The sequence below is a fragment of the Nansenia antarctica genome (assembly GCF_963989245.1).
Source record: "Nansenia antarctica genome assembly, chromosome: 6".
Taxonomy (NCBI): Eukaryota; Metazoa; Chordata; class Actinopteri; order Argentiniformes; family Microstomatidae; genus Nansenia; species Nansenia antarctica.
Genome location: NC_137676.1, coordinates 55,134,046 through 55,145,907, shown reverse-complemented (window position 1 = coordinate 55,145,907; position 11,862 = coordinate 55,134,046).

Here is an 11,862-nt window from a genome sequence, read left to right as displayed (position 1 = left end):
ATAAAAATACATTTAAAAATATGGAAAATAAATTAAATGGTCCTTTAAAAGGGATATAACTAGTGTGTTAACTTAAACAACAAGTTAATATAACTTAAAAATGAAACTCAACAATTCTTCTTCTGAATGAATGAATGAATGGTCTTTATTGTCATTGATATAGTACAGGTACCAAACAACGAAATTTGGGAGGGGGGGCTCCCCTGGTGCTAGGAAAAAAAAAACTAAAAACAAGAAGGGAAAAGAGCTGGTTTACATAAATAAAGGCTATGTACACTATCCACTATACTATACTATACAAATAAAACATTGTGCTGTACTCTATGCTATGCTATACCTATTCTAACATTTCCTATCTCTGAACCTTATGTACCCGAGGGTTGTCATATTGCACATAGTGTTATTGCACATTCATTTAAAGTGTCGCAGTTTGCAGGTTTGAAATGTTCACAGTTGTGTTTCAGTATTGCACTTGATTTCAATCTAGTAGCTGCCATCAAATTGTCTAGATTGTCCAGGGCCTAGAACCTAGGTCTTTGCTGTGTTCAGGGCCTGAATGGCCCTGGGGTAGAAGCTGAGCTTCAGTCTGTTTGTCCTTGCGAACATGGTCCTGAACCGCCTGTCCGAGGGCAGCCGAGCAAAGTGTTCGTACCCAGGGTGGGATGGGTCTCTGGAGATCTTGGAGGCCTTCCTGAGGCAGCGTGTGTTGTACAGCTCTTCCAGAGAGGGGAGGGGGGCGCCGGTGATCTTCTGGGCCGATCTCACGACTCTCTGTAGCGCATTCCTCTCTGCGGCTGTGCAGCTGGAGAACCACACGCAGATGCAGTAGGTGAGGATGCTCTCCACTGCGCAGCGGTAGAAGGTCACAAGCATCTCCTGTCCGATGTGGTCTTTCCTGAGGACTCTCAGGAAGTAGAGCCACTGTTGTGCCTTCTTGATGATGGCTGCTGTGTTGATCTTCCAGGACAGGTCATCCTGTATGTGCACCCCCAGGAATCGGAGGGTTGAGACTCTCTCCACGCTCCCTCCATCGACGAGCAGGGGCTGGACCTCAGATTTTTTCCTCCTGAAGTCCACGATGATTTCCTGGGTCTTTGACTGGTTCAGCAGCAGGTTGTTAACCTTGCACAGCTTGCCCAGCTGCTCCACCTCATCCCTGTACGCCGCCTCGCCCCCCCCCGAGATGCAGCCCACCACGGTGGTGTCGTCTGCAAACTTTACGATGGAGTTGCTGGGGTGGACGGGGGTGAAGTCGTAGGTGTAGAGGTTGTAGAGGATGGGGCTTAGCACGCAGCCCTGGGGGGACCCAGTGCTGAGTCTGAGGGCTGTGGAGGTGTGGGAGCCCACCCGCACCCTCTGGGGGTGGTCAGACAGGAAGTCCTTGATCCATGCACATATAGAGTGTGATAGTCCCAGGTCTAGTAGTTTGGTCACTAGCCTGTCTGGAAGGATGGTGTTGAAGGCAGAGCTGAAGTCCTGCAGAAAAAGAAGCATGTCTGTTTTCTCTGGGAGGATCCTCGATCTCTCTGGTGTCTCCAGCTGTGGAGAACACCCTCTCAAATCAAATCAAATGTTATTTGTATAGCGCATTTCTTACAAGATGCAACTCAATGCGCTTCACATACTGACAGAGCCGCAAGCAGGCAAAAGTAAAAAACCTGTACACTATGTAGCCAGGAAAATTCCCTTGCAGCCCTCTACACATAGAGCGACTACTAACCAGTTTGCCTACCAGCACCCAGCGGTGGACCCCCCCCCCCCCCCCCCCCCCCCCGGGGAGCCCCCGCCGCCCCACACACCCAGCCCGCCCCACCACCAGCACACCCGGCCCAGCCAAGCAAGCACAGACCCCAAGGGGAGGCCCAAGGACCACCGGCGCATAGCAAGCAAGCAAGGGCGAAAAACCTGTACACCATGTATCCAGGAAAGGAAGCAGATGGGGTTGAGGAAGCCTGAACACACACAGATGTTTGGGCAAGATCTGACAACAGGAGCAGTGTGTCTCTCCTCTGCCACCACCAGAGAGCAGGGTCAGCTGATACAGGGATTGGAGGCAGGCCTCTCTAGATCGAGACTTCCTGTTCAATTCTGTCATGATGGACGGGGTGGTCTGTTGTTTGTGTGTTGCAGCTTGCAGTCCTCCACTGCAAACAGTTCCTCCAAGATTGTCATGTGTTGCTTTATGGGTGGGGTCTGAAATTAAATGGACCATAAACGTACTTTTACAGGAATTATTTATTATTATAACCAAATGGTTTAGTTGAATGGTTTGATTAAAGTTTCATATTTTAATCTGTGCCATATGCTCATAATGAACTGCACCATCTCTGTGTCTCTTGCTCTGTTCGCTTGAGAAGAAACTGACCATGTAAGTGCCATGAATGGAACCAGAGGAAAGATATCACAATAGAAATGTGCCACAATCAAAAGGATTGTCAGTCAAATACCTCGTCTGCCACTGTGGTATTTACTGCTACTGCTGCTGCGCTCAACCTGTCCCAGATGGTATCAACCAGAGATCTCGGGTCCATCACTGTGGCCTCCTCCAGGAAGGTCTGGACATCATCCTCCTTCATTTGAAAAAAGGAAGACACATTCATTCATGTTCAACAATCTGGGAAAAATGTGACGGAATGTGAACTTGTTTTAGTGTCTGTGATATCTGCCATATTCATGGTGAAATTAATAAATTTCAGTCACAGTACCTGGTAACGTGTGGAGAGATCGGTCCAAATCTTCTCCTTGATGTTCCTCTCGAATGTGGAGTCCTCTGTCTGGGCTGAGTAACCCTCCGACCTCTGTAGGATGGGAAGAATCTGACCACAGGTTGGACAGGTTGGACATAGTCCATGGTAGAGTAGTGAAGAGCATTTTGTCCATGGTAGAGTAGTGAAGAGCATTTTGTCCATACTAGAGTAGTGAAGAGCATTTTGTCCATGCTAGAGTAGTGAAGAGCATATAGTCCATGGTAGAGTAGTGAAGAGCATATAATCCATGGTAGAGTAGTGAAATAGATCACGAGCAAAGCTTCTGAGCTACAGACTATTTATTTAAGCAAAGTTACATACAGCGAACTAAAAGGCACTTAATAACCGACGTCTCCTTGGTTGTTGCTTCTTCAGGGACAGAGGTTACCAGCACGTGACCCCTGTTGGAGAACAGCCTTTACCGCTGTCTCAATTAGATAGAGGGTATAGAGTTAAAAGGCACTTAATGAGCGACGTCTTCTTGGTTGTTGCTTCTTCAGGGACAGAGGTTACTAGCACGTGACCCCTGTTGGAGAACAGCCTTTACCGCTGTCTCAATTAGACTTAAACTTTTTAGCACAATCTTATAGCAAGCTAAAAGGCACCTAATGACCGAGGTCTTCTTGGTTGTTGTTTCTTCAGGGACAGAGGTTACCAGCACGTGACCCCCGTTGGAGAACAGCCTTTACCGCTGTCTCAATTAGACTTAAACTTTATACACAATCACATAGCAAGCTAAAAGACACTTAATGAGCGATTTCTTCTTGGTTGTTGCTTCTTCAGGGACAGAGGTTACCAGCACGTGACCCCCGTTGGAGAACAGCCTTTACCGCTGTCTCAATTAGATAGAGGGTATAGAGCTAAAAGGCACTTAATGAGCGACGTCTTCTTGGTTGTTGCTTCTTCAGGGACAGAGGTTACCAGCACATGACCCCTGTTGGAGAACAGCCTTTACCGCTGTCTCAATTAGATAGAGGGTATAGAGCTAAAAGGCATTTAATGAGCGACGTCTTCTTGGTTGTTGCTTCTTCAGGGACAGAGGTTACCAGCACGAGACCCCCGTTGGAGAACAGCCTTTACCGCTGTCACAATTAGATAGAGGGTATAGAGCTAAAAGGCATTAATGAGCAACGTCTTCTTGGTTGTTGCTTCTTCAGGGACAGAGGTTACCAGCACATGACCCCTGTTGGAGAACAGCCTTTACCGCTGTCTCAATTAGATAGAGGGTATAGAGCTAAAAGGCACTTAATGAGCAATGTCTTCTTGGTTGTTGCTTCTTCAGGGACAGAGGTTACCAGCACGTGACCCCCGTTGGAGAACAGCCTTTACCGCTGTCTCAATTAGTTAGAGGGTATAGAGCTAAAAGGCACTTATGAGCGACGTCTTCTTGGTTGTTGCTTCTTCAGGGACAGAGGTTACCAGCACGTGACCCCCGTTGGAGAACAGCCTTTACCGCTGCCTCAATTAGATAGAGGGTATAGAGCTAAAAGGCACTTAATGAGCGACGTCTTCTTGGTTGTTGCTTCTTCAGGGACAGAGGTTACCAGCACGTGACCCCCGTTGGAGAACAGCCTTTACCGCTGTCTCAATTAGATAGAGGGTATAGAGCTAAAAGGCACTTAATGAGCGACGTCTTCTTGGTTGTTGCTTCTTCAGGGACAGAGGTTACCAGCACGTGACCCCCGTTGGAGAACAGCCTTTACCGCTGTCTCAATTAGACTTAAACTTTGTAGCACAATCACATAGCAAGCTAAAAGGCACTTAATGAGCGACGTTTTCTTGGTTGTTGCTTCTTCAGGGACAGAGGTTACCAGCACATGACCCCTGTTGGAGAACAGCCTTTACCGCTGTCTCAATTAGATAGAGGGTATAGAGCTACAAGGCACTTAATGAGCGACGTCTTCTTGGTTGTTGCTTCTTCAGGGACAGAGGTTACCACCACATGACCCCTGTTGGAGAACAGCCTTTACCGCTGTCTCAATTAGATAGAGGGTATAGAGCTAAATGGCACTTAATGAGCGACGTCTTCTTGGTTGTTGCTTCTTCAGGGACAGAGGTTACCAGCACGTGACCCCCATTGGAGAACAGCCTTTACCGCTGTCTCAATTAGATAGAGGGTATAGAGCTAAAAGGCACTTAATGAGCGACGTCTTCTTGGTTGTTGCTTCTTCAGGGACAGAGGTTACCAGCACGTGACCCCTGTTGGAGAACAGCCTTTACCGCTGTCTTAATTAGATAGAGGGTATAGAGCTAAAAGGCACTTAATGAGCGACGTCTTCTTGGTTGTTGCTTCTTCAGGGACAGAGGTTACCAGCACGTGACCCCCGTTGGAGAACAGCCTTTACCGCTGTCTCAATTAGATAGAGGGTATAGAGCTAAAAGGCACTTAATGAGCGACGTCTTCTTGGTTGTTGCTTCTTCAGGGACAGAGGTTACCAGCACGTGACCCCCGTTGGAGAACAGCCTTTACCGCTGTCTCAATTAGACTTAAACTTTGTAGCACAATCACATAGCAAGCTAAAAGGCACTTAATGAGCGACGTCTTCTTGGTTGTTGCTTCTTCAGGGACAGAGGTTACCAGCACGTGACCCTTGTTGGAGAACAGCCTTTACCACTGTCTCAATTAGATAGAGGGTATAGAGCTAAAAGGCACTTAATGAGCGACGTCTTCTTGGTTGTTGCTTCTTCAGGGACAGAGGTTACCAGCACGTGACCCCCGTTGGAGAACAGCCTTTACCGCTGTCTCAATTAGATAGAGGGTATAGAGCTAAAAGGCACTTAATGAGCGACGTCTTCTTGGTTGTTGCTTCTTCAGGGACAGAGGTTACCAGCACGTGACCCCCGTTGGAGAACAGCCTTTACCGCTGTCTCAATTAGATAGAGGGTATAGAGCTAAAAGGCACTTAATGAGCGACGTCTTCTTGGTTGTTGCTTTTTCAGGGACAACGGTTACCAGCACGTGACCCCTGTTGGAGAACAGCCTTTACCGCTGTCTCAATTAGATAGAGGGTATAGAGCTAAAAGGCACTTAATGAGCGACGTCTTCTTGGTTGTTGCTTCTTCAGGGACAGAGGTTGCCAGCACGTGACCCCCGTTGGAGAACAGCCTTTACCGCTGTCTCAATTAGATAGAGGGTATAGAGCTAAAAGGCACTTAATGAGCGACGTCTTCTTGGTTGTTGCTTCTTCAGGGACAGAGGTTACCAGCACGTGACCCCCGTTGGAGAACAGCCTTTACCGCTGTCTCAATTAGACTTAAACTTTGTAGTACAATCACATAGCAAGCTAAAAGGCACTTAATGAGCGACGTCTTCTTGGTTGTTGCTTCTTCAGGGACAGAGGTTACCAGCACGTGACCCCCGTTGGAGAACAGCCTTTACCGCTGTCTCAATTAGACTTAAACTTTGTAGTACAATCACATAGCAAGCTAAAAGGCACTTAATGAGCGACGTCTTCTTGGTTGTTGCTTCTTCAGGGACAGAGGTTACCAGCACGTGACCCCTGTTGGAGAACAGCCTTTACCGCTGTCTCAATTAGATAGAGGGTATAGAGCTAAAAGGCACTTAATGAGCGACGTCTTCTTGGTTGTTGCTTCTTCAGGGACAGAGGTTACCAGCACGTGACCCCCGTTGGAGAACAGCCTTTACCGCTGTCTCAATTAGATAGAGGGTATAGAGCTAAAAGGCATTAATGAGCAACGTCTTCTTGGTTGTTGCTTCTTCAGGGACAGAGGTTACCAGCACGTGACCCCCGTTGGAGAACAGCCTTTACCGCTGTCTCAATTAGACTTAAACTTTGTAGTACAATCACATAGCAAGCTAAAAGGCACTTAATGAGCGACGTCTTCTTGGTTGTTGCTTCTTCAGGGACAGAGGTTACCAGCACGTGACCCCCATTGGAGAACAGCCTTTACCGCTGTCTCAATTAGACTTAAACTTTGTAGCACAATCACATAGCAAGCTAAAAGGCACTTAATGAGCGACGTCTTCTTGGTTGTTGCTTCTTCAGGGACAGAGGTTACCAGCACGTGACCCCCGTTGGAGAACAGCCTTTACCGCTGTCTCAATTAGATAGAGGGTATAGAGCTAAAAGGCACTTAATGAGCGACGTCTTCTTGGTTGTTGCTTCTTCAGGGACAGAGGTTACCAGCACGTGACCCCCGTTGGAGAACAGCCTTTACCGCTGTCTCAATTAGATAGAGGGTATAGAGCTAAAAGGCACTTAATGAGCGACGTCTTCTTGGTTGTTGCTTCTTCAGGGACAGAGGTTACCAGCACGTGACCCCCGTTGGAGAACAGCCTTTACCGCTGTCTCAATTAGATAGAGGGTATAGAGCTAAAAGGCACTTATTGAGCGACGTCTTCTTGGTTGTTGCTTCTTCAGGGACAGAGGTTACCAGCACGTGACCCCCGTAGGAGAACAGCCTTTACCGCTGTCTCAATTAGACTTAAACTTTGTAGCACAATCACATAGCAAGCTAAAAGGCACTTAATGAGCGACGTCTTCTTGGTTGTTGCTTCTTCAGGGACAGAGGTTACCAGCACGTGACCCCTGTTGGAGAACAGCCTTTACCGCTGTCTCAATTAGATAGAGGGTATAGAGCTAAAAGGCACTTAATGAGCGACGTCTTCTTGGTTGTTGCTTCTTCAGGGACAGCGGTTACCAGCACGTGACCCCCGTTGGAGAACAGCCTTTACCGCTGTCTCAATTAGATAGAGGGTATAGAGCTAAAAGGCACTTAATGAGCGACGTCTTCTTGGTTGTTGCTTCTTCAGGGACAGAGGTTACCAGCACGTGACCCCCGTTGGAGAACAGCCTTTACCGCTGTCTCAATTAGATAGAGGGTATAGAGCTAAAAGGCACTTAATGAGCGACGTCTTCTTGGTTGTTGCTTCTTCAGGGACAGAGGTTACCAGCACGTGACCCCCGTTGGAGAACAGCCTTTACCGCTGTCTCAATTAGACTTAAACTTTGTAGTACAATCACATAGCAAGCTAAAAGGCACTTAATGAGCGACGTCTTCTTGGTTGTTGCTTCTTCAGGGACAGAGGTTACCAGCACGTGACCCCCGTTGGAGAACAGCCTTTACCGCTGTCTCAATTAGACTTAAACTTTGTAGCACAATCACATAGCAAGCTAAAAGGCACTTAATGAGCGACGTCTTCTTGGTTGTTGCTTCTTCAGGGACAGAGGTTACCAGCACGTGACCCCCGTTGGAGAACAGCCTTTACCGCTGTCTCAATTAGATAGAGGGTATAGAGCTAAAAGGCACTTAATGAGCGACGTCTTCTTGGTTGTTGCTTCTTCAGGGACAGAGGTTACCAGCACGTGACCCCCGTTGGAGAACAGCCTTTACCGCTGTCTCAATTAGATAGAGGGTATAGAGCTAAAAGGCACTTAATGAGCGACGTCTTCTTGGTTGTTGCTTCTTCAGGGACAGAGGTTACCAGCACGTGACCCCTGTTGGAGAACAGCCTTTACCGCTGTCACAATTAGATAGAGGGTATAGAGCTAAAAGGCATTAATGAGCAACATCTTCTTGGTTGTTGCTTCTTCAGGGACAGAGGTTACCAGCACGTGACCCCCGTTGGAGAACAGCCTTTACCGCTGTCTCAATTAGATAGAGGGTATAGAGCTAAAAGGCACTTAATGAGCGACGTCTTCTTGGTTGTTGCTTCTTCAGGGACAGAGGTTACCAGCACGTGACCCCCGTTGGAGAACAGCCTTTACCGCTGTCTCAATTAGATAGAGGGTATAGAGCTAAAAGGCACTTAATGAGCGACGTCTTCTTGGTTGTTGCTTCTTCAGGGACAGAGGTTACCAGCACGTGACCCCCGTTGGAGAACAGCCTTTACCGCTGTCTCAATTAGACTTAAACTTTGTAGCACAATCACATAGCAAGCTAAAAGGCACTTAATGAGCGACATCTTCTTGGTTGTTGCTTCTTCAGGGACAGAGGTTACCAGCACGTGACCCCCGTTGGAGAACAGCCTTTACCGCTGTCTCAATTAGATAGAGGGTATAGAGCTAAAAGGCACTTAATGAGCGACGTCTTCTTGGTTGTTGCTTCTTCAGGGACAGAGGTTACCAGCACGTGACCCCCGTTGGAGAACAGCCTTTACCGCTGTCTCAATTAGATAGAGGGTATAGAGCTAAAAGGCACTTAATGAGCGACGTCTTCTTGGTTGTTGCTTCTTCAGGGACAGAGGTTACCAGCACGTGACCCCCGTTGGAGAACAGCCTTTACCGCTGTCTCAATTAGATAGAGGGTATAGAGCTAAAAGGCACTTAATGAGCGACGTCTTCTTGGTTGTTGCTTCTTCAGGGACAGAGGTTACCAGCACGTGACCCCCGTTGGAGAACAGCCTTTACCGCTGTCTCAATTAGATAGAGGGTATAGAGCTAAAAGGCACTTAATGAGCGACGTCTTCTTGGTTGTTGCTTCTTCAGGGACAGAGGTTACCAGCACGTGACCCCCGTTGGAGAACAGCCTTTACCGCTGTCTCAATTAGACTTAAACTTTGTAGCACAATCACATAGCAAGCTAAAAGGCACTTAATGAGCGACGTTTTCTTGGTTGTTGCTTCTTCAGGGACAGAGGTTACCAGCACATGACCCCTGTTGGAGAACAGCCTTTACCGCTGTCTCAATTAGATAGAGGGTATAGAGCTAAAAGGCACTTAATGAGCGACGTCTTCTTGGTTGTTGCTTCTTCAGGGACAGAGGTTACCAGCACGTGACCCCCGTTGGAGAACAGCCTTTACCGCTGTCTCAATTAGATAGAGGGTATAGAGCTAAAAGGCACTTAATGAGCGACGTCTTCTTGGTTGTTGCTTCTTCAGGGACAGAGGTTACCAGCACGTGACCCCCGTTGGAGAACAGCCTTTACCGCTGTCTCAATTAGATAGAGGGTATAGAGCTAAAAGGCACTTAATGAGCGACGTCTTCTTGGTTGTTGCTTCTTCAGGAACAGAGGTTACCAGCACGTGACCCCTGTTGGAGAACAGCCTTTACCGCTGTCTCAATTAGATAGAGGGTATAGAGCTAAAAGGCACTTAATGAGCGACGTCTTCTTGGTTGTTGCTTCTTCAGGGACAGAGGTTACCAGCACGTGACCCCCGTTGGAGAACAGCCTTTACCGCTGTCTCAATTAGATAGAGGGTATAGAGCTAAAAGGCACTTAATGAGCGACGTCTTCTTGGTTGTTGCTTCTTCAGGGACAGAGGTTACCAGCACGTGACCCCCGTTGGAGAACAGCCTTTACCGCTGTCTTAATTAGATAGAGGGTATAGAGCTAAAAGGCACTTAATGAGCGACGTCTTCTTGGTTGTTGCTTCTTCAGGGACAGAGGTTACCAGCACGTGACCCCCGTTGGAGAACAGCCTTTACCGCTGTCTCAATTAGACTTAAACTTTGTAGCACAATCACATAGCAAGCTAAAAGGCACTTAATGAGCGACATCTTCTTGGTTGTTGCTTCTTCAGGGACAGAGGTTACCAGCACGTGACCCCTGTTGGAGAACAGCCTTTACCGATGTCTCAATTAGATAGAGGGTATAGAGCTAAAAGGCACTTAATGAGCGACGTCTTCTTGGTTGTTGCTTCTTCAGGGACAGAGGTTACCAGCACGTGACCCCCGTTGGAGAACAGCCTTTACCGCTGTCTCAATTAGACTTAAACTTTGTAGCACAATCACATAGCAAGCTAAAAGGCACTTAATGAGCGACGTTTTCTTGGTTGTTGCTTCTTCAGGGACAGAGGTTACCAGCACATGACCCCTGTTGGAGAACAGCCTTTACCGCTGTCTCAATTAGATAGAGGGTATAGAGCTAAATGGCACTTAATGAGCGACGTCTTCTTGGTTGTTGCTTCTTCAGGGACAGAGGTTACCAGCACGTGACCCCTGTTGGAGAACAGCCTTTACCGATGTCTCAATTAGATAGAGGGTATAGAGCTAAAAGGCACTTAATGAGCGACGTCTTCTTGGTTGTTGCTTCTTCAGGGACAGAGGTTACCAGCACGTGACCCCCGTTGGAGAACAGCCTTTACCGCTGTCTCAATTAGATAGAGGGTATAGAGCTACAAGGCACTTAATGAGCGACGTCTTCTTGGTTGTTGCTTCTTCAGGGACAGAGGTTACCAGCACATGACCCCTGTTGGAGAACAGCCTTTACCGCTGTCTCAATTAGATAGAGGGTATAGAGCTAAATGGCACTTAATGAGCGACGTCTTCTTGGTTGTTGCTTCTTCAGGGACAGAGGTTACCAGCACGTGACCCCCATTGGAGAACAGCCTTTACCGCAGTCTCAATTAGATAGAGGGTATAGAGCTAAAAGGCACTTAATGAGCGACGTCTTCTTGGTTGTTGCTTCTTCAGGGACAGAGGTTACCAGCACGTGACCCCTGTTGGAGAACAGCCTTTACCGCTGTCTTAATTAGATAGAGGGTATAGAGCTAAAAGGCACTTAATGAGCGACGTCTTCTTGGTTGTTGCTTCTTCAGGGACAGAGGTTACCAGCACGTGACCCCCGTTGGAGAACAGCCTTTACCGCTGTCTCAATTAGATAGAGGGTATAGAGCTAAAAGGCACTTAATGAGCGACGTCTTCTTGGTTGTTGCTTCTTCAGGGACAGAGGTTACCAGCACGTGACCCCCGTTGGAGAACAGCCTTTACCGCTGTCTCAATTAGACTTAAACTTTGTAGCACAATCACATAGCAAGCTAAAAGGCACTTAATGAGCGACGTCTTCTTGGTTGTTGCTTCTTCAGGGACAGAGGTTACCAGCACGTGACCCTTGTTGGAGAACAGCCTTTACCACTGTCTCAATTAGATAGAGGGTATAGAGCTAAAAGGCACTTAATGAGCGACGTCTTCTTGGTTGTTGCTTCTTCAGGGACAGAGGTTACCAGCACGTGACCCCCGTTGGAGAACAGCCTTTACCGCTGTCTCAATTAGATAGAGGGTATAGAGCTAAAAGGCACTTAATGAGCGACGTCTTCTTGGTTGTTGCTTCTTCAGGGACAGAGGTTACCAGCACGTGACCCCCGTTGGAGAACAGCCTTTACCGCTGTCTCAATTAGATAGAGGGTATAGAGCTAAAAGGCACTTAATGAGCG